The sequence below is a fragment of the Leucoraja erinacea genome, chromosome 24, assembly GCF_028641065.1.
Source record: "Leucoraja erinacea ecotype New England chromosome 24, Leri_hhj_1, whole genome shotgun sequence".
Classification (NCBI taxonomy): domain Eukaryota; kingdom Metazoa; phylum Chordata; class Chondrichthyes; order Rajiformes; family Rajidae; genus Leucoraja; species Leucoraja erinaceus.
The window spans coordinates 17377734-17401390 of record NC_073400.1 but is presented as its reverse complement, the minus strand read 5'-3'; the positions used below and the strand labels follow the sequence as shown (position 1 = coordinate 17401390).

Here is a 23657-nt window from a genome sequence, read left to right as displayed (position 1 = left end):
TGAATTCCAATTTTTCCAAGGGTGGAAATGTCAAAGGCGTAGCTTTAAGGTGAGAGGATCAATGTTTCTTTCAACAGTGCTGAAACCCTGGAACACACTGGCAGGTGTGGTGATGGAGGCATATATGATAGTGGCATTTAAGATACTTTTCGATAAGCTCATGGATATGAGGGATGGAGGAATATGGATCATGTGCAGGCAGGAGATTAGTTTATCTTGACATCATGTTCGGCACAGACATTGTGGGCCAGAGGGCCTGCTCCTGTGCTGTTCTGTGTTCTATGAATTCAGTTTGACCTGTGACAGAGGCGTTTGTGGGCTTTTTAGTTTACATTATATTCTTTGCTGATTGGGCGATGTTTTAATTAACTTTTACAAATAGTACTGGGTAGTGTGCTCTGCGATCATTTTTCTCATCCAGGTTAGTTTAGGTGAACTTGGGCGACCTAATCCGCGAGTTCTGGCGAGTTTTCCCACGACTCATACTCGCAGCATGGTCGACACAAGGTCGTAGGAGGTCTTCGTAACTCTCCTTCATGCTCGAGAGTAGTCCCCGTGTACTCGAGGCCTCAGCTAGGTCGCGACGTATTTTTCAACATGTTGAAAAATGCCTGCGAGTAAAAATCTGTCGCCATAGAAAAAATCGATACTTTTTTTACTCGTAGGTTTAGTTGTAGTAGGTTGTAGTAGGTCGGCATGTTAGTCGTAACTAATCGAGGATAATCTAGGGTAGTCGAAGATAGTCGAAGGTAGTCGTAGATAGTCTTCATCATAGTCGAAGGGATGACGAAGGAGATCAAAGGAGGTTGTCTTCACTCTCCACTATTCGGTGTCCAATTTTCCCGTAGTTAGACGTAGCTAGTCATAGCTAGTCTTCAACATAGTCGAAGGAGGACGAAGGAGGTCTTCTACATAGTCAAAGGAGTTCTTCAACATGATATTTTTCCAAACTCTCCTAAACTTCTAAACTCACCAATTAAGTCGCCCAAGTGGGTTAGCACCTTTACTTGTCCTGTTTATGTTTGCTAGTGATCTTTTACACGATGACTATACTCATCACATTCAAATTTAGAGAATAATTTGAAAGCAATAATTCTACTTCAATTGAAATGAACAATGGGCTTGGGTCCATTGTGGTATAAAGGGTAGCTGTAGTATTAATCCCAGAAGTGCGATGATAGTGGTTCAGTTCTGAGTGCAAAGATGATGTTGTCAGCATTCGAGGGCCTAAGCCCTAGGGAGAGGTTGGGCAGGCTAGGATTTTATTTCTTGGAGTGCAGGAGGATAAGGAGTGATGTTATAAAGGTGTATAAAATTATGAGGGGGAAAGATAGAGTGAATGCACACAGTGTTTTACCCTGAACAGGGGAATCAAGAACCAGAGGACATACTGTAGATTTAAGGTGAGTGGGGAAAGATTTAATAGGAACCTGAGGGGCAACTTTTCCACACAAAGGATGGTGGGTATATGGAAGGAGCTGTACACTGTTATACACTTGCACTATGTGCTACTGCTATACACTTGCGCTGTATCTGGGATCCTTATCTAAGATGTATCTAAGACCTTATGTATAGTGTTACCCGTACTGAACTGTATACAAAAATGAATTTCACTTTACCTCGGTACACGAGACAAATAAAGTACCAAGAAAACATTGGTGGTCCCATGCCCACCTCCCTTTTCCACCTTTCTTCCCCCACTACCATCAGTCTGAAGAAGGATCCTGACCCGAAACGTTGCCTATGGACAGCATGGTTGTGCAGCGGTAGAGTTGCTGCCTTACAGCGCCAGAGACCCGGGTTCGATCATGACTACGGATGCCGTCTGTATGGAGGAGTTTGTAGTTCTCCCTGATGCCCAGAGATTCAGTGCGGATACATCTGTTTTCTTCCCACCGACTCCAAAGATGTACCAGCGATGTCGCTCACTGGCTTGGTAAAACGCAAACTAGAAACAATTTTTCCTAGTGTGCGTTTATAGTGCCAGTGAGCGGACAAACCTGGTACATCTTTGGAGTGTGGTCGGCTAAAACAGATCACCCGCACTGAATCCGTAAACTAAACGGGGAGAACATCCAATCTCCTCCAGAGATGCTGCCTGACCTGCTGAGTTATTCCAACACCTTGTGTTTATTTTTAAACCAAAGCATGTTAGCCATACTGATGCACAGGTCAGTCAGTCAGTTTCTGAATAAATCAAATAATAACGTTTGAATTCATAAAACATGCCCTGCTTGTTCTTCAGTTTCAAAAGAAATGTTTGAATTTATGAGTCTCACCCTTGGCCCATTAATGGCACAATTAGCGGGAACCTGCAATGGTGGTTCATTCAATCTGAGGACGTGGACAGATTTGGTGGGTGTTGCACTCTCCATCGCAATCTTTTTAAACTGGGGCGAAATATGGCAAGAGTCAAGAGTCAAGATTGCTTTATTGTCATGTCCCAAAATGAAAAATGCAATTCTTACTTTCACAAACAATAGTATAAGTTTGTAAAGACAGTACTCAAGGGATAATGCAATTAACAAACATAGATAGAAGATAGACGCAATAAGCTGGAGTAACTCAGCGGGTCAGGCAGCAACTCTGGAGAAAAGGATTTGGGTCGAGACCCTTGTTCAGACTGCCAAGGATGGTGGTGGAGGCAGATACGATAGTGGCATTTAAGATTCTTATGGACAGGCATGTTCACTTGCAGGCATGGGGGATATAGATCGCATGCAAGCAGTTGAGATTAGTTTATCTTGGCACAGACATTATGGCCAGAAAGTTCTGTTCCTATGTTCTGCGTACAATAAATATGATTGTTTAAGGTGCTCAACCCATTTTGAATAAGCTACAATTTTTCAGTGTTGAGAATTGGCTAAATGTCTCAAGGAGATAAGCATACAGATGTAGGGATTTAACTGATCCTACATGATCTCAAATACAGTGGGAAAAGTAATGTCAATTGGAAAATATGTTTTAAATGCCAGGCAAATAGATACAGATGCACTTTCCTGCCAATGCAGGACATAGACGTAAGGAACTGCGGATGCTGGTTTACAGTAAAAAAGACACAAAGTGCTGGAGTAACTCAGTAGGTTAGGCAGCACCTCTAGAGAACATGGATAGGCAACATTTCTGGATGGGACCATTCTTCAGACTGATTGTAGCGGGGGAGAAAGCTGGTAGAGAATTGGGAGCGGGACAGATTCAAGCAAGTGATAGGTGGATACAGGTGAAGGGGGACACAAAATGGTGAAGTAACTCAGCGGGTCAGGCAGCATCTCTGGAGAGAAGGAAGGGTTACGTTTCGGGTCAAGACCTTTCTTCAGACTGATCTTTCAACCAGCATCTGCAGTTATTTCCTACACAGGTGAAGGGGGTTTGATTGGACAAAGGTCAGAGATGAAAAGGCAAAGGAGTGTGAGGAAGAGATAAGGAGCAAAGGGGTGTGAAATGTGAAGCCAGAGGAAAGGATCCAGCTGGAGGACAGGGGAACGGGAGGGGTGGATGGGATTGTGGGAGAAATGGGTGCACATCCAGGTAGTGCATGGGTGGGGGGAGTTGGAGAAAGGGGGTGAAATGTTTGTATATTAGTTAGAGGTCACCTAAAATTGATGAATGTACTGTTCATACCATTGGGTTGTAAGCTACCCAAGCAGAATATAAGGTGCTGTCCCTCCAGTTTTTGTGTGGCCTCAATCTGGCAATGGAGGACAGAAAAGGCAGTATGGAAATGAGAAAGGAATGTTAAAATGGTTAGCAACCGAGTGATCCAGCAGGACCGAGCGCGAATGTTCGGCAAAATGGTCACCTAGTCTACGCTTAGTCTCACCAATGCTAAGGAGGCCACATCGGCAGCCCCGAATGCAGTAGTCACAATAAATTCTGCTACAATAAGGCCACGTATTATTCATGATACATGGATATGAATCAATATCTATACAAAAGAAACTCATCAGTAAAAATAGGGCAATGCTCAGTGACTGAATCATATATACACAACAAAATGCCAAAGAGATAATTGTTGGTGGCTTCATGTTCCCGGATAAATCTATCCCAACACCAGAATTGTGTGACAAATATGACAGGAATGAGGAAATCTAAACAAAAGCTTCTCTTGTGTATCATTTGATTGTATTGTTTCTTCGATGTTTCGAGGTATTATTTGAGATTAGCGATCTCAGAGTCAACTGTTTACATTATGCTGCTAACACACAAACAAAAGGCGTGCATGAAAAGACCATGGTTACGCCCACACAACAGCACCACCCCTCTGGTTTGCTTTGCACTCTAGCTGAACTGAGTGTTTTGTATTCATAATTTCTATTGACAGTGCTACAGCGCTGATAGGGCAGCACAGTGGCGCAGCGATAGAGCTGCTGATTTACAGTGCCAGAAACCTGGGTTCGATCCTGACTAAGGGTGCTGTCAGTACAGAGTTTCTATGTTCTCCCAGTGACCACGTGGGTTTTCTCCGGGTGCTCTGATTTCCTCACACACTCCAAAGACATATTGGTTTGTAGGTTAATTGGCTTCAGTAAAATTGGAAATTTTCCTTAGTGTGCCGAATTGTGCAAGCTATCGGTATAATCACTGGTCGACGTGGGGTGGGAGATTGCAACCTTGTTTGTCCACCCTGTTTCGACTAATGCAATCTACCCGACAGGCACAAACAAATAGATCAAATAGAACAAGTTGACCTACAACTTTAGGCTGTGCACGCCATACGCAAGAAGAAGACTGGTTGCCGTGGACTCGATGGGGCAAAGAGCTTTTCCACGCTGCATCTCTAACGTCTAAAGTCTAGTTCATCCAATGAGGTGGGAGATAGAGTGGTTCAAGTATTTGATCTTGTACAAGCATTCAATTATTCTTTCGTATAATGTAGAAGAGAACCACCTCTGTAGTGGGTTTCGAATAGCACTGTTATACATCCTACTTAGTTTATTAAAGCCTTGTGACAGCGCATAATGAACAGAAACAGACCTTTTAGAATAATTTACCCGTGCCAACCAAGATATCCCATGTATACCAGTCCAATCTGCCCACCCCTCTAAACCTTTCCTATCCATGTACCTGCCAAAATGTATTTTAAATGGTGTTGTAGTACCTGCCTCAACTATCTCCTCTGGCAGCTTGTTCCATATACCTCTGTTCAGAAAACGTTGTCCCTCATATTCCAATTTAATCTGTCCACTCTCACATTAAACCTATGTCCTCTAGTTCTTGATTTCCCTTCCTTGGGTAAAAGACTGTGGATTCACCCTATCTATTCCCCTCGTGATCTTATTCAACTCTATAAAATCACCTCTCAGCAGTCTGTGGTCTAAGGAATAAAGTTCCTGACTGCTACCTCTATTTAGTCCAATTACAGTAAAGCCTCTGTCCCACTGTACGAGGTAATTCAAGAGTTCTCCCGGGTATTCCCCTGATCTGAACTCGGAGAATGTCTGTAGCGGGTCCGTAGGAGTTCGTGGATGTCTCGTAGCGGCTCGTTCCAGTAAAAAGTAACATTTTTTTCATTACGAGTATGGGATGAAAAAACGTGACGAGTTTACCGGATGTCCCGAGTACCTACCGTTAGCATTACGAGCCGCTACGAGTCATCCACGAACTCCTACGGACCCGCTACGGACATCTCTCAGTTTGGATCAGGGGAGAACATGGGAGAACTCTTGAATTACCGTGCAGTGGGACAGTGGCTTAGGTGTCCCTCCCTCCTGAATCCATAGGTCATCAGCTCTGGAAATATCTGAAAAGGAAGAGCTTACTCGATTTACTAGCCACCTAAGGGGTAACTTTTTCACACTGATGGGTTTGTGGAACAAGCTGCCAGTGGAGGTAGTTGAGGCAGGTAGTATCGCAACATTTAATAAACATTTGAACAGGGACATGGATAGGACAGGTTTAGAGGGATATGGTCCAAATGCAGGCAGGTGGGACTCGTGTAGATGTGACATGTTAGTCGGTTTTGGCAAATTGGGCCAAGGGACCTGTTTCCACACTGTATGACTCCATGACTTTATGACTCTATAAGTTCCCCGCTAACGAGTCCCAAGCCTTCACAGCTCACACATTTGCTGTTGCTTTAATAATCCATGGGAAAGAAGCAAAGCAGAGTTACAATGCAATCTGAGAAAAGCCACGAATGATGGGATTTGTCTAAATAGCTACCGACAGCTGACCTATCCAATGACGCAAAGTGGTAACTGATAAATGATTGTGGTGCTTAAGAGGCTTTTAGATAGTCACATGGATAAGCAGGGATATTCCGCTTGGGTAGCTTACAATCTAACGGTGTGAACAATGAATTATCCAGTTCTTCCCACCCCCTCACTCTTCCTTGTACTCCACCTGGGTTCATACTAATTTCTCCCCTTCACCCTCCCCTTCCACCAATATTCCTCCCCCTGGCTTCGCAGTTTTGCACCTCTTCTATCCTTATCTCACAGTTTTTATCTTTTTATCTCCGTGATTTTTATGCAACCATCTGCCAATCAAAAGCTTCCTTCACAGTATCCACCTATCACTTACCACCCCCTGTCCCTCTTCATCTCTAACAGTTTTTCACCCCCCGCACTATCAGTCTGAAAAAGGGGGTTGACCCAAACTGTCACGTCCTCCAGAGATGCTGCCTGACCTGCTGAGTTGTTACACTCCAGCACTTTGTGTTTTTTGCAAAAACGCGTCTGGAGTTCCATGGGTTTGTGAGATTAGTTTAACTTGGCATCATGTTTGACACAGGCAATGTAACCGATGGCCTGTTTCATTGCTGTACTGTTCCATGTTGTGGGTTCTGTAGATAATTGGTTACAAAGGGGGGAGGGAGGCAACATCAGCCCCAAACCATCGCCAAACGTCTTGAAAAACTGCACAGATCAGTTGAGCAGATTGCAAGTAATGGGGTGGCGCGGTGGTGCAGCGGCAGAGTTGCTGCCTTACAGTGGCAGAGATCTGAGTTCATTCCTGACTACGGGTGCTGTCTGTACCGTGTCTGTACATTCTCCCCGAGACCTACGTGGGTTTTCTTCGGGAGCTCCTGTTTCCTCCCACACTCCAAAAACATACAGGGTTGTAGGTTAATTGGCTTCTGTAAATTGTAAATTGTTCCTAATGTGTGTGTAGGATAGTGTTAGTATAGGAGGATCGCTGGCCAGCGCAAACTCAGTGGGATGAAGGGCCTGTTTCCACGCTGTATCTCTAAACTAAACTAAACTAAAATCTCAATGTCACTAAATTACATAGCCACACGATCTTCCATTCCTCCAAGTTTGGTACTTGTCTTAATGTTCCTTTTGATAAACTTACTTTATGATCTCAAGCAAACAGGTCTTAATGTTTTCCACCCATGTCTCCTTCATCCTGTCCCTCTTACCCCTCTGTCCTATTCCCCTCTACCCCATTGCGGACATTGGACATGTCTGGAGCTGTCACACTACAATGCTGAGAACTATGTTCTGCACTCTGTACCTACTGAACTTGAGATTAGCTTCATTGTATTTGTGAAGAGCATTCTCTAAAAAAGACACAGTGCTGGAGCAACTCAGCAGGTCAGATAGCATCCATGCAGAACGTGGATAGGAGAGAGAAGGTCTCGATCCCAAATGTCACCTATCCGTGTAATCCAAGGACGCTGCATGACCTGCTGAGTTACTCCAACACTGTGGATGTTTTTGTAAGCCAGCATCTGCAGATCTATGTTTCTAGATTATTATCTGGATTGATTGGATTGCACGCAAAACAATCTGCTTTTCATTATACCTGTGTGGAGTTTGTACGTTCCCCCTGTGACCGTGTGGGTTTCCTCTGGGTGCTCCGGTTTCCTCCCACATCTCAAAGACGTCTGGGTTTGTAGGTTACTTGGCTTTTGTAAATAGCTCCTAGTGTATAAGGAGTGGACGAGAAGTGGTGTAACATAGAACTAGTTTGAACAGGTCGGCATGGAATCCTCTTTGGGAAAGAAAGAGGTAGGCGGGGCGTGGATTGTGACAGTTCAGAAAGGTGACTCCACACTTCCTGCCCAAAGCAATTAGGGATAAACAATAAATAGTAATTTTGGCAGTGGTTCCTCATCCAGTGAATAAACAAAAGCATGAGAGTTGTGCATAGCAACCCATTGACAACAACATAAATTGCCAAGTATATCATTGTAGTGATCAGCAAATATTGACCAGGACAGCAGGCAAGCAAAGGAAAATTCTCCTTCTCTTTCCAAATAACGTCATGGAGTATATTACTTCCCATTTACAAGACGGATACAATGTTAGTTTATAACTTCAATCAGTCGGCATCAGCATTCCCTCTGCACTTCCTCAGTGCTACACTGAACTGTCAAGCCAGAGAGAAAATGACAAGGGCGGCACAGTGGCACAGCGATGGAGTTGCTGTCTTTCAGCGTCAGAGACCCGGGTTCAATCCTGACTATGGGTGCTGTCTGTATGTATGAAGTGGAAAAAGGCCCTTTGGCCCACCGAGTCCGCACCGACCAGCGATCACCCCGTACACTAGCACTATCCAACAAACGATTGTTTACCAAAGCCAATTAACCTGTAAACCTGTACGTCTTAGTGTGGGAGGAAACCGGAGTATTCGGAGAAAAGTCATGCAGTCACAGAGAGAACTTACAAACTCTGCACAGACAGCACCCACAGTCAGGATTGAACCCGGGTCTCATGCGCAGTGGCAGCAACTCTTCCGCTGTGCCACTGTGCCACACTAACTTGTTGCTCCTGCACTTTGTGTCCCTTCTTGCGTATCAGCTTTGCTATCTCCATTTTGTGAATGCAACTGAACAGTGCAAATTATCAGCAAAGGACTCTAGTCTTATGTATGTAAAAGCCTTATATTAGGGAAAAATATACTTCATTGTCAAAAGGTACGTTGGAATTTTCTCAGTTGAAGGAAAGTGCTAAGTAGACACAGTGGCGGACCTTCGTTTTTGAGGCCCTGAGGCTTGAACTGTTATGGGGGCCCCATCGCAACCAGCAACGAGGTCTGGATAACCACTGTTATCTTCTTCAATGGGGTTGATCCACGACAGTCTGGCTAGGCCCCCGACAGGGTCCTGGGGCAGCTTCCCTGGCGTGGGTACAGGGGGCAACGCGTTTTCAATAAATTGAACATGATTCTCAAGCTTTCTGCTGGTAGCTTACATAACACAAGCTTGGAATTTTTCTAACACATAAGCAGTAGAATAACCCCCAAAAGAGTTATATTTCATGAAATGAACAATAGACATTTCTATGATCATCCACAATCAGTACCCCAGACCTTGACTCTGCTATCTTTAAGAGCTCTATCTATCTCTCTCTTGAAAGCCTCCAGAGAATTGGCCTGCACTGCCAATCCACTATTGAAGATAGCGGAGTCAGGGGATATGGGGAGAAGGCAGGAATGGGGTACTGATTGTTGATGATCAGCCATGATCACATTGAATGGCGGTGCTGGCTTGGTAGGCCGAATTGCCTACTCCTGGACCTATTGTCTGTGCGAAAAAGTATTTCCTCATCTCTGTTCTAAATGGCCTCCCCCTTATTCTTAAACTGTGGCCCCTGGTTCTGGACTCTCCCAGCATTGGAAACATGTCTCCTGCCTCTAGCGTGACCAAACCCTTAATAATCTTTTCTGTTTAAATAAATGGCCTCATACACCCAGAGTTGTGAATTTGTGGAATTCTCTGCCACAGAAGGCAGTGGCCTTGTCTCCTTCAGCAGCACCTCGGTCTCCCTTCCTGAGCTAAGAACCCACTTCTCCTCACCTCACCTACACTCATGTCCCCTCACCTACACACCTACACCTCGACTAATCCCCTTGCCTCAACGATACCTCACTACCAAAATTCTCCTCACATCTAAACCTCGCCTCGACTAAACCTCGCCTCGACTAAACCGTACCTCACTAAACCTTGCCCCTCAAATAAACCTCACACCTCACCTCACACCTTAACCCCACCTCAACCTAACTAAACCTCACATCTAATCTGCATCTCGACTAACCTCAGCCTCTCTCCCTCTCCCGCTATTTATAGCCCCTATGGGGGTGGAAAATAAGTGTATTAAAATTACGCCAGGGAAATAATACTTCAGTCACCATTTAACACTACATTATGTATCAAAATCATATTCCTTGCTCAAAACTTTGTTATTTATTTTTATTTCTTTCAACTGCTTTATTATCTGGAAATAGGAATTCTATTGTACACCAATTATACAGATGGTGCATGATTTATAGAATTAACATTTAACTTAATCGCAGTAATCTGCATTATGCTATTCTCTTCTTTGGCACAGGATACATCAAACATACCCCAGAACTAATATATATCTGTGAGATGAAAGTAGCAGAATTTAGCAATCCTCCCAAAATGGGAAATTATCAGATATAATTATAATCAACAATGTGCCCAAGAGATTAAATGTCCTGTTCAAAATCTTTTTTGATTCCTTAATAACTAAGCCCATGGGAGGTCAGATCCTACCTAACATCATCTTGAGGTCCTTGCAGCTCCATTGTAGTTTGTACATTGTTGAAGACACTTTATATTATCTATCAGAGAATTAAAAAAAAATGAAGTTATATTTCAAAGATAAATTAGAAAACTAATAACGTAAAATAATACAACATTTAATTTCACATAATCATAATCATACTTTAATTAGCCAAGTATGTTTTGCAACATACGAGGAATTTGATTTGCTATATAATCATACCAATAAAAAGCAACAAGACACACAAAATACATTTTAACATAAATATGCACCACAGTGACTCCTCCACATTCCTCACTATGATGGAAGGCGAAAAGAAATTCAATCTCTTCCCTTCTTTGTTCTCCCGCGGTTGTGGGCCTCAAGCCTTACGTTAACGGGGCGATCTTGGTTCCCGTAGCCAGAGGTGGGGTCCTCTGCATCGGGGCGATCACGCTCATGCATCAGGGGGATGTCAGCTCCCCGCGCCGGGCGATCAGACCCCGGGGCTAGTCGAACCTCCTACGTCGTTGGAGCTTCCTGATACGGTCTCTACCCGAGACTGCGAGCTCCGCGATGTTGAAATCCGCAGGCCGCGGTTTTAGCGTCGATCGCAGGCAAAGGATCGGATCCGATGGTAAGTCCACATCCCTGCGGTGGGGCTCAAAGTCAGTCTTGAGCAAGGCCTCCAGCTCCATGATGTTAGGCCGCAGAGCGACTGCAGATACGATCCAGAAAACAATCGCATCTCCGGCAAAGTAAAAGATTGAAAAAACGTTTCCCCGGACTCCCTCCCCCACCACCCACGTAAAACAAACCAAGAACATTAACACAAACTTTTAAAACTCACTAAAAATAATTTAAAAAAGACAAAAATCAGACAGACTGTTGGCGAGGCAGCCATCGTGCGGCGCCCCCTTTACAATTGACCCCTTCAGCCTGCCTTCATCAAACCTCTTCACAATTTCTGTCTTTTAAAATCATAGTAAACCTGAACATCTTCAATCATTTTTTTAACACCTGGCCACATCTTTGGCTATGTGTCAATTTTTGTCTTAAAAATCCTCAAATTGTTTTTTGATTGATTGAATGATACAGCATGTAAACAGGCCCTTCGGCTGACCATTAGAATTATTCACACAAATTCTATGATATCCCATTTTTCCATCCACTCCCTACACATTTGGGGTAATTTTACAGAGGCCAATTAACCTGAAAACCCGCACGTCTATGGGATGTGGGAGGAAACCGGTGCACCTGGAGGAAACCCACGCGGTCACAGAGAGAACGTGCAAACTCCACACAGACACCACCCAAGGTCAGGATTGGACCCGGATCTCTGGCACTGTGAAGCAGTAACTCTACCAGCTTCACTGCTGTGTCACCCTATGTTTTTGGTGCTCTGATTGTGCTTAATTAATGCAATGGCAAAAGAAAAATTGCACTAAAAATAGAAAATGGTGACAACAGCAGCTGAGAGTACATTTTTCAGATGAATTACTATTATTCGAAGAACTTGTATTTGCACTGCAGTTCATCTATGAAATTATCTAATATTTCTTCTCTGTTGACATCTTTACCTTTAATCTTGAAGAAAAAAAAGCAAATTTAGAATCCCTTTTGTTATAAAAGCTATTGAAATGAACAAACGGGAAGCATTTGCTGTGTTTGGCCTGGCAGCAGTCCGTGGACGTCAATGGATATTTTTAAGGCGGAGATTGACAGATTCTTGAGTAGTAAGGGTGTCAGGGGTTATGGGGAGAAGGCAGGAGAATGGGATTGAGAGGGAAAGATAGATCAGCCATGATTGAATGGTGGCATAAATTTGATGGGCCGAATGACCTATTTCAACTCCTATGACTCATGAACTTATGAACAAAGGTGTGGTGCTGCGCTAATCCATTTTGACCCTCCTGGGAACATTGGTAAGAGTTTCAATGAAACTCAGCCTCCTAGGTGCCTGTATGAATCACTCCAGTAGTGATATAATCTCCAACGATACAACGCCACCCATCTATAAAACGCAAGATGTTGATTCTCAGTTAGTTCACACGTACACAGCGAAATGCCAAGGAGCTAACCACAAGAGCAAGTTTCATCTTCCTTTCCATATCCAATGCACAGTACGACTGTGTGTCACGTTCAATGGTTCAATGCTACTTTGTCACAAGTACCTGGGTACAGTGAAATTTATTTTTTGGCACAATCATACTCAAGTAGATAGGCACATGGAAGTGCAGGAAACAGAGGGATCACGTACAGGCAGATGAGATCAGTTCAACTTAATATCATGTTCGGCACAAACATTGTGGGCCGAAGGGGCCCGTTGCTGTGCTGTACTACTCTACGTTCTACGTTCTATGTTCTATGTACAAGAGTGTAAGAATAGTAGATTACACAGAGGAAGTACACAAGAGTTGCCGTGTTTCTGGCACCATGTTGGTATCCTCCAAGTTGCAAAGGTCTTACAAAGGTAGAGTCTTAACTTGGCCATAAAGGCCCTTTGTCCTGGTGGCTGCACTGGGCCAGAGTTACAGGGGTTGGCCTGGCCCTGCATCAGAAACAACGAACCAAGTGTATGTTTTATATGTGTCATCTGATCGCAGAGAGTTGAAACATTTTAGACAGATTAATTGAAGATTAAAGGGGCTCATTTCTAAGCCAGCCATCTGTTTCACTGACGATTCGTTAAACTCGATAAGTACCAAATAAAGAAGATTTCTCTGCTACTCAAATTAGCTTCTCCGAGTCTTTTAGCATGCAGATACCCACAGGTTAGGATGCTTATATCATGACCAATTGGTAATTAATGTATTGAAAGATGATTTATTTATATTTAGGGATGGGTTGTTATTCAATGAAGCACAGAACTTATAGGAAGCGTTAGCCTGAAAATTCTGGGACAAAGTCTTCCTATTTCAAGCAAGGTTATTATTCTTGAGGAAAATCTTGAGGTTATAGACCTCATTTCAAACAGGGAACAGATAGGGTGGAATCAAGAACCAGAGGACATAGGTTTAAGGTAAGAGGGGAAAGATTTAATAGGAACCTAAAAGGCAACTTTGCCACACAGAAGATGGTGGGTATATGGAACGAGCTGCCAGAGTAGGTGGTTGAGGCAGAAACTATAACAACATTTAAAATACATTTGGGTAGGTACATGGATGGGAAAGGTTTAAAGGGATAGTGGACTAGTATAGATGGGACACCTTGGTCGGCATGGGCAAGCTGGGCTGAAGAGGCTGTTTCCATGCTGAATGATTCTATGACTAGGTGTCAATTAGATTTTTTGATGCTATCCCTGTAACAGTAAGTCACCAGTCCCGGGAAATGCAAAATCTTCAACAAATTTACTAAGTCCCAAAGTGAAAATTGGGATCGAGTTTTAGTTGTTCAACAGGTGTAAACATTTCACCGCGGGACACTTCATCTAGTGCTTCACATTGTCTGCCAAGAGTCTTTTAAATGAAACTTGGACTCCTTTTCTCCTTCTATAAATTTTACCTTCCATTCATTTTCTGTTTTTATTTCCAATCTACAATTTTGTAATCTACAGCTTTGTGATTTTCCCTTACAGCGACAAGATTTTTTTGTCTAAGTCTACCATCCTTCTCATTGGAGACCCTCGGTAGACGTGACTATAAATGAAACTAAACTAAACTAAAATGCTTCTCAGGTATTGTGGCTGGAGGAAGGTTCATGGTGACAAAAAGAGGCATTTGACAATATAGAGCAGAGTAAAGTGTGATGATATTGTACCTCGCCACAGCAGTGTAGAGCCTTTTCCAAAAACAGAATTGACAATGGGTTAATCTGATTTCTTTTAGCAGATTAGATTTTGACAGTTTGTTTGCAAACGCCTGCTGGTGCTTCAAGCTCTTTTTAATTCATAAGGTCAAAGAGACTATGTGTAGTCCATTAGTTAATTAAGAATAATCTTAATGTATTAATTCCTCACTGCACCAATCTGGTCGAATATATTTGATTCTTTTGTTATTATTTCTATTGTTTCTGAAGGTTGCACAAAATGGTGGAATTATCAAATGCATGTGACGGCCGTCGAACTGATTTTATTAACGGAAAGTCTTACTTTAATTAGGAAACCTGTTAACCTTCATGCCAAGGGCAAAGGAAAGGCAAGGTATACTGGATTACAGATAAACTCATTTGCCAAATGCATGGGGGAAAGTCAAGGAAATCCCAGTGACATTTTAGCTTTCATTGGGGAATAAGCCAGGCAGTATGATGTTTCAATTACAAGTAAGATATTTTTAGTTCAGGATTAAATAATAATCCATTGAAAATAATATATGTAGATGTTTTTCGGGATGGGTGAACAACACATCAATTTATTCAAGAGAATACATTTCACCCATGTCCCATATAACTGAAGCATAACTTCCTGTTTGGCGTTTAGTTCCCTTCATAATAAAGAACAACATTCCAACAGCTTTCGTCACTACTGAAGATAGACACAAAGTGCTGGAGTGACTGAGCGTGTCAGGCAGCATCTCTGGAAAAAAAGAATGCGTGACATTTTGGGTTGGAACCTTTTTTAAATATGTTATATGGACACATTGATCTGTTTTGTAGTAAATGTCTACTATGTTCTGTGTGCTGTAGCAAAGCAAGAATTTCATTGTCCTATCAGGGACACATGACAATGAGGTATGAGGTGTGATTACTGGTTGTGCCAGCAGTTACTGAGCCACAGAGGGATATAGCAGGAAACAGGTCCTTTGGCCCAACTGACCCATACTGACCAAAATGTCCCATCCAATTTAGTCCCATTTGCCAATGTTTGGCCCACATCCCTCGAAACCTTTCCTATTCATGCACCTGTCCAAATGTATTTTAAATGTTGAAACAAGGAGGAGCCATCTTGGGGAACGGCTGCTAACCAGCAGCCGTCCGTTTAATTCATTTAAAAAAAAAGTTTTTAGTAAGTCTTGTTCTTCGTTTGTTGGAGAAATGGACGTCTTAATGTGGGAGGAAGGAGGTAATTATACTTCTAGGTCCCTACCTGGTCGGTGAGGCAGTTATTTTCTCCGGACTGCCCCGTCGACCCGTCCTCGTGGCCTACCAGCAGTCGTGGAGCGCCGTTTCCTGGCGAGGACCGCCCAGCGCCTCGGCTTCGTTGGCGGCGCGGCGCTGGAGCGCTATCGCGGGGCGGAGCGGGCGGTGCCTTGCCTGGGTCGCTGCGCTGGATCGACGAGCTGGAGCTCCGGTGAGATGTGACCGCCGAGATCAACACCTCCAGGCTGCGGGTCTGCGGAGCGGAGCGGGCGGTGCCGACCTTAACATCGGGAGCCTGGGAGCTCCAACCCGGCGCGGCCCTGTCGGCTTCGGAAGCCGACAATCCCCTGCTAGGAAGCGGCCGTTCCAGGTGGCCCAGCCGCTGTGAGGACTCTCCCGACGCCGGGGCAACACCACCCGGCCAGAACGGCCAGGAACATCGGGTCTCCGTAGAGGCAATAGCGGTGGCCTCAATAGGCCTGACTTTGGGTGAACTGGGGATGGGGATTCGACTTTGTGCCTTCCCCCACAGTGGATACACACTGATGATTTTTCTGTGTGTAAGTTAACATGTTAGTCTGTGTCCAAGATGGCTGTCGGAAGGGAGAGTGGACGCTGGCGCGCTTTAGCTGCCGCTGCTCTCTCTTCACATTGTGTTTTTTGATTTTTTGATTTTGTGTCTTTGGAGCGATTTCTATCTTTAATTTGGGTATTGATGATGTCCTTATTATTTATTTTTCTCTGACTATATGTTTTTTTTTCTCTTCTGTTAACTTTTGTAAGGTGTCCTTGAAACTTTGAAAGGCGCCCGAAAATGAAATGTATTATTATTATTATTATTATTATTATTAAGGAATAGCAGATGCTGATTAATATACAAAAGGACACAAAGCGCTGGAGTAACTCAGCAGGTCCGGCAGTATTGCTGGAGAACATGGATAGGAGACGTTTTGGGTCGGGTCTGAAGGGTCTCAACTTGAAACATCACCTATCCATGTTCTTCAGAGATGCAGCCTGACCTGTTGAGTTACGTTTTGTCTCTTAAATGTTGTTTTTGTTTAGTTTAGTTTAGTTTAGAGATACAGCGCGGAAACAGGCCCTTTCGGCCCACTGGGTCCTCACCAATCAGCGATCCCCACACATTAACACTATCCTATACCCACTAGGGACAAGTTTTACATTTACCAAGCCAATTAACCTACAAACCTGTACGTCTTTGGAGTGTGGGAGGAAACCAAATATCTCAGAGAAAACCCACGCAGGTCATGGGGCGAACGTACAAACTCCGTACAAACAGCACCCGTAGTCAGTATCGAACCCGGGTCTCCGACGCTGCATTCGCTGTAAGGCAGCAACTCTACCGCTGCGCCATCCTGCCTCGACTACATCCTCCGGCAATTCGTTCCACATACCTACCAACCTCTGTGTGCCCCTCAGTTTCCTACTAAATTCCACCCCTCTCACCATCACACTATGCCTTCTAATCCTTTATTTCCCTACTCAACCTCAGATGGGGATCGTGGTTGGCCTGAATGAGATGTGCCAAAGGGCCTATTTCCATGCTGTATGACTCTATAATCTTTTCTTAAGCCATAACTGGAAACATTTGGAACTACATACATGAATCAACTTGGAGAATGGTATGCACTAGATACAGATGCAAAATCATTTGCAAGTGTGTATCATGTATCCAAATTGGAAGAAAGTTTATCATAGCTAAAAGACATAAAATTAAAAAATATACAGAGACTGTACCATTAGAACAATTCAAAATAATGAAATTTCCCATTGAGAAGATCAGAGACAATTTTATTTGCATCCAGATGATCTGAATTTAATCTACCGGCATCTGGCAATATTTACACACATCTGCTTAATTAGTTTCCTGAAGGTACACATTTCTTCCAGAAACACATAATGTGCTTCCCATAGGCCTGGGAAGAAGCCTAAAATGATTTGGTAGGTTTTGTGTCCCCTTGATTTACTGTGATTTAGTTCATGAGACCTTGGGTGAGTCTTGGGTTGCTTGCCAGGAAGGAAGATGTGGTGACCCAAAAACGGCTTACCATCTGGCTTCTGCATCTGCACCATCTCTGGTTTCTACATCTGCACCATCACCGTTGATGCCAAAGCAAATACAGCCCTAGAGTCACACAGCTTGGAAACAGGCCCTTTGGCCAAACTTACCCACACTGACCAACATGTCCTATTTGCACAAGTCCCATCTGCCTGCACTTGACCCACATCCCTCTAAACCTATCCTATACGTGTACCTGTCTAAATGTTTCTTAAACGTTGTGATAGTACCTGACTCAACTACCTCCTCTAGCAGCTTGATCCATACACCCACCACCCTTTGTATAAAAATGTTACCCCTCAGGTTCCAGGTCCCCGCAAGTGGCGGCGCTGCCCAAGCAGCTGTGGCTCGTCTGCAGTCTGTCTGTCTTTTTCTTTTTTTTGTTTTCTTTTGTCTCGTTGGACGTATGTTTTTGTTTCTTTTTAGTTGTGTATGTATGGGGGGCGGGGAAAATTGTTTTAGTCTCTTCCTTTGGGGGATGCGACCGATTCTTTGTCATATCTCCATCTCCGTCTCCGTCTGCATTGAGGCCTAATCGTGGGGCTGGCGGCCTCCAACTGGGGCCGACCGCGAGCCTCCGAGGCAGAGCCAGGACTCGCCATCACAAAGCTGGCCGACTGCGGGGCTGTGGTGACGCTGCGGCGGCCCGACTTCGGAGCCTCGGAGGCTTCGGCCGCGGGCCCAGTGGATGACAACATCGGGAGCTCGCAGGTCCCAGGTTGGTGACCGATTCTCCGGAGCTCCCGCAACAATAGCTTCGGCTACTGGACTGGAAGGTGGCAGCTACGTCCGCCCCGGGCCACGGAGTTTGAACCGGCCCGTTCGCGGAGCTCGGATTCTGCTGCGGGACTTACCATCACCCGGCGGGGGGCCCAACATTGAAAGCCTGGATTGCCTCAATGCAGAAGGAGAACAAGGAAGGAAGAGACAAGGACTTTAAGACTTTTGCCTTCCATCACAGTGAGGAGGTGCCTGGTAGGCCCACTGTGGTGGATGTTAAACTGTGTTCATTGTGTGTTCTGTTATTTTATTCTCTGTCATGACTGCAAGGTATTTAATTTTGTTCAAATGAACAAGTTTGAATGACAATAAAGGATACTTTATACTTTATACTTTATTGAGTCAGTGGAATTTTCAAAATGCAGTAATCATTATAAGGTTCTAAAAAGGCTCTTTAGTCCACAATGTTACTCAGAGGGTCTGAAGTAGGGTCCTGACCCGAAACGTCACCTATCCAAGTTCTCCAGAGATGCCACCTAACATGCTGAATTATTTTGTGTCTTTTTTTGTAAACCAGCATCTGTAGTGCCTTGTTTCTTCACTCAGAGGGTGGTGGGTGCATGGAATGAGTTGCCAGAGGAGTTGAGGCATGTACAATAACAACATTTAAAAGACAGTTAGACAGGTACATGGATTGGAAAGGTTTGGCAGGACATGGGCCAAATGCAAGCAAATGGGTCTAGCTGACATGGGGCATCAGCATGGACAAGTTGCGCAGGAGGACCTGTTTCTGTGCTGTATGATTCTATGACTCTAATAGGATAACGTATACAATCATGGAACTGTGCAGCTTGGGTACAGGCGCTTTGCCCCAACTTGTCCATGCTGACTGTTGTGAGGCAAATGAAACTTTACTCTACTCTATTTACTTAAGTTTATTTAAGCTTTAAGCAACTTATTTCTTTAATACATAAACTCAGAAACGTCTGTCAAACATGGCCCATTCCGCAGGCCTTTCCCGCCTGAAATCCCCACACATGCGCACACTCTAGAAAAGCCCCACACATGCGCACATGCGCTCACTTCATTCTCCCCTCCTATTTATAAGTTGAGACGGTCAGGAGGTTTAGTACGTCTTGATGACCCTCGCAGCACTGGAGCTTCAGGAGATAATGGTGTTTCAATAGCTGGTGGTACATATATTGCTTGGTCATCAACTTCACTCATATTGTTATGTAGATTTACAATTTTAGAATTTCTTATAGAAATTTCCACAGGGACTGATGGGAGTGTTGGAGGAAGTTCTCGATTAGTGTTATCATGAAGTGACGGAGCTGATGGAGAAGACGGACATGGTGCGAGGTCACGAAGTGAGACAGTTGACTGACGTCCATCCTGATACCTGATAGTTGCATAAGAAGGGTTGACATCAGTCAGTTCAACTTCATCAACAAAAGGCTCATTCTTATTTGTTCAGACATAACAACGAAGCAACACAAGCCCACGGCTAGTCAACCATGATGGCAGAGACATACCACTAGAAGAACGCTGTTTGAAGTTAAAGAACTGATCATATGGAGTAGTATTGGTAACTGTTGACAGTAGAGATCTGATTTAAACCAAATGCTGGTTTATACAGAAGATGGGCACAAAATGCTGGAGTAACTCAGCAGGCTGGGCAGCATTTTTTGAAAAAACTAGGTAGCGTTTCAGGTCAGAATGCTTATTCAGTCAGAAGATGGGTTCCAAATCGCATCACCTATTCTCCTTTTCCCAAGGGAGACTCCAATGCAGGCAGGGGGATGAGAACAGATGGGCATCTTGGATGGCATGGGCAAGTTGACTGAAGGGCCTGCTTCTGTGCTGTGTGGCTATAACACACCACACTTAACATTCAACGGGATTATTATCATTGAGTCCTCACCATCAACATCCAGTGGATTATTCTTTATTAGAAATGGACAAGGACAGAACCAGCCATGACCTTATTGAATGATGAAACGGGTCCACCTAGCCTCTATCTTTTATTTCTTCTTACATCTTCTTAGATGCAAGCTGGCGGAGCATTCAGAACTTTGGCTGTAACAGAAACAAAGCATGGATGCAGCCCTTCACTTCATTTTTAATCTTACTCACTTCCACGGCTCGGATAACAAGAGGCTGGAATAGGCTTAATTGTCATCCAAAAGCTGGATGATTAAGTGCTGGTGTTTCCAGCCAACTTTGGAGACAACTCTCAGAAAGAAAAGGAAGTTTCATCTCCCGCCTGAGATAAATTGACTTGATTGGCGTACAAAAATGAAATCAACATTCCAATGTACTGTCTCAGGGTGTGAGATTTCTTGCTTGTTCTGGGTGGTCCAGCTTTGGTGAGTCATCTTGACTAGGGTGGTTGCCACAGCTGTTCCCATGTTCTTATAGCTGCTCCCGCTTGTTTTGATGTCTTCTTGTCGACTTTTTAACCTCCCTGGCAACGTTTTCTTTGATCCTCCCGTGGAGACAGTCATGGTCTTACAGCACAGCGCCAGGTCCTTCTGCCCAAGCCAACCAAGATGCCCCATCTACAATCGAGACTCAGTCATAGAGTCATAGAGCATGGAAACCTCATGAGGGACCTCATTGAAATATACAGAATAGTGAAAGGCTTGGATAGAGTGGATGCGGAGAGGATGTTTCCAGTAGTGGGAGAGTCTAGGACTAGAGGTCATAGCCTCAGAATTGAAGGACGTTCATTTAGGAAGAAGATAAGGAGAAGTTTCTTTAGTCAGAGGGTGGATGAATCTGTGGAAGTCTTTGCCACAGGAGACTGTAGAGGCCAAGCCAGTGGATATTTTTAAGGCAGAGATAGATAGATTCTTGATTATTACATGTGTCAGAGGTTATGGAGAGAAGGCAGGAGAATGGGGTTAGGAGGGGGAGATAGAGCAGCCATGATTGAATGGCGGAGTAAACTTGATGGGCTGAATAGCCTAATTCTACTCATATCACATGACCTTATGACTTTTGGAACAAGCTCTTCAGCCCAGCTTGCCCATGCTGAACAACGTGGCCCATCTACACTGGTCCTATCTGCTCGCGCTTGGCCCATGTCCCTCTAAATCTTTCCTATCCATTTACCTTCCCAAATGTATTTTCAATGTTGTTATAGTACTTGCCACAACTACCTCTCTGGCAGCTTATTCCATATACCCACCACATTTTGTGTGAAAAAGTTGCCTCTGAGGTTCATAATAAATCTTTCCCCTCTCACCTTAAACCTATGCCCTCTGGTTTTTGAATCCCCTACACTGGGGGGGTAAAAGACCCCATGCATCTAAATCTCATTCCTATATTGACACCCTGGAAACCCTGATGTAAAAACATAGAACAGTACATTACAGGAATAGGCCCTTCAGCACTCAATACCTTTGCGAAACATGATGTCAATATAAACTAATCTCCTCAGCTTGCACATGATCCATATCCATCCATTCCCTGCATATCCATGTGTCCATCTAAAATCCACTTCAAAGTGACTATCGTAATAGGCTCCACCACAACCCCTGGCAGCTTGTTCCAGGCAAGCACCACGCTCTGGTAAAAAACCTAAGCACCTATCCAAGTTTCTCGGACCAAGTGACTTCAATTAAGTGGTTTAATATAGGAGAACGCAGGGTCTTATTTTAACCTTGATAAAAACAGAACGTGAAATAGTCACTTGGAAAGCTAAAGACTGGATGCAGGAAATCTGAAATAAAAGCACAATTTTGTTGGAAATGCTCGTTAGTATATGGAGAGAGCAGCAGAGGTAATGTTTCAGGTTAAAGAGTTTTCCCTGTAACTCCTCCTTGGAGAACATAAACAGAATGTGACTCCTTGCTTTTGATGTAAACCTAAGGGCCTGTCCCACATGGCCGTCATTTACGCGACAGGCCGGTAGTGACTGACACACAACAGTCGCACGAAGGTCGCGTGAGTCATCACGTGTCTTCATGCGTCAGTACAGACGTCTGGAGCACGTGACGTCATTTGAATACCCAGTTTATGATATTTATCCAGTTTATGATATTTATGGTGATTTTCTAAAATGTTCCAGTTTCTTGAGTGGTGCTAGCAATTGGAAAACTGCAAATGTAATGCCCCTATTCAAAAAAAGAGGTGAATGAAAAGTAGCAAGATGCAGACCAAATCAATCTCTTGGAAGGAACTGCAGATGCTGGTTTAAATTAAAGGTAGACACAAAATGCAGGAGTAACTCAGCGGGACAGGCAGCATCTCAGGAGAGAAGGAATGGTTGATGTTTCGGGTCGAGACTCTTCTTCAGTCTGAAGAAGGGCCTCGACCCGAAACTTCACCCGTTGCTTCCCTACAGAGAAGCTGCCGATCCCGCTGAGTTACTCCAGCATTTTGTAACACTTATCTAGTTTGCTCTTCCATTTCGACCAACTGCACCCCTTCTCATGTCATTCTTTCATCCAGCTGTAGGAGATACATTTGTCTTTTTAACCTCTTCCTTACCCACAATCCAGGGACCCAAGCAGTCATTGCAATTGAAGTATCAATTGCCTTTTGCACTTTCCGGTTTAGTATATTTTGATGTTCACCACGTAGTTTTCTCTACGAAACTGTGCAAATTTTTAAATTGCGCGAGCTTATATCCAAGACGCGTAAAAGGAGGGCCGACTGCGTATAGGTGGCGCGCGGCTGCGCACGGTTATGCACGGTGACATAATCATTCGTCACCACGCACTACATGTACAAGGTCAAGACGCCTGCCTGCGACCGCAATACGCCTGCGTGCGATCCACAATACTCTCGCGTGCGTACGGGATATGTCACGCCAGAAGCGCGCAAAGATTTTCTGCCCTGCAAAATCCTGGAGCGCTGTGCGATTCCGCGCGCAACTCCGTACCTCTTCGCGTTTCTCCATGCGACCATCCCACGCGGCCCACACGCTACCCGTGCGTCTCAACGCGACGACGAGGTCGCGTAAATGGCACGCAAATGACGGCCAAGTGGGACAGGCCCTTTAAGCAAAAGAGTCTCAAACAATGCAGTTTTATCAATCAGAGTTTGTTCTGGTAGATGGCAGAGCAAGCCAAAAACCTCAGCACTGAACTCTCATTACATTCTAAGCATCATAATAAATGTTCAAAAGAGTCATGGTGATATATCGCTGGATTTCACACATCTTTGTGGAGAGCAAACCCTCCCAATAGTTGTGTAATCTAATGAAACTTGGTCTCATTGCACAATTGGAGGGCATTGCTATAAACACAAGGAAGAGGATTTTAAATGACATCAATAAGGGGTATAAATACAAAGCTTTACTTCCTGGTACATCCAAAAATATTGTTTTTCTAATATTGTTTTACAATGAGTTTAAAACAACAATAAACTCTTTTTTTTTA

The 23657-nt window shown here is 44.1% G+C and overlaps 1 long non-coding RNA gene across 1 annotated transcript in view; it reads right to left on the bottom strand.

The window, feature by feature from the left end:
• Positions 1-22957, bottom strand: part of LOC129708694 (uncharacterized) — a 110556-nt gene extending 87599 nt beyond the window's left edge. Inside the window, exons 1-2 of the long non-coding RNA XR_008725398.1 lie at positions 22765-22957; positions 10466-10533 (exon numbers count right to left, since the gene is read on the bottom strand). This is a non-coding gene — a long non-coding RNA (uncharacterized LOC129708694). The remainder of the gene's footprint in view (positions 1-10465; positions 10534-22764) is intronic.
• Positions 22958-23657: the final 700 nt, after the last annotated feature.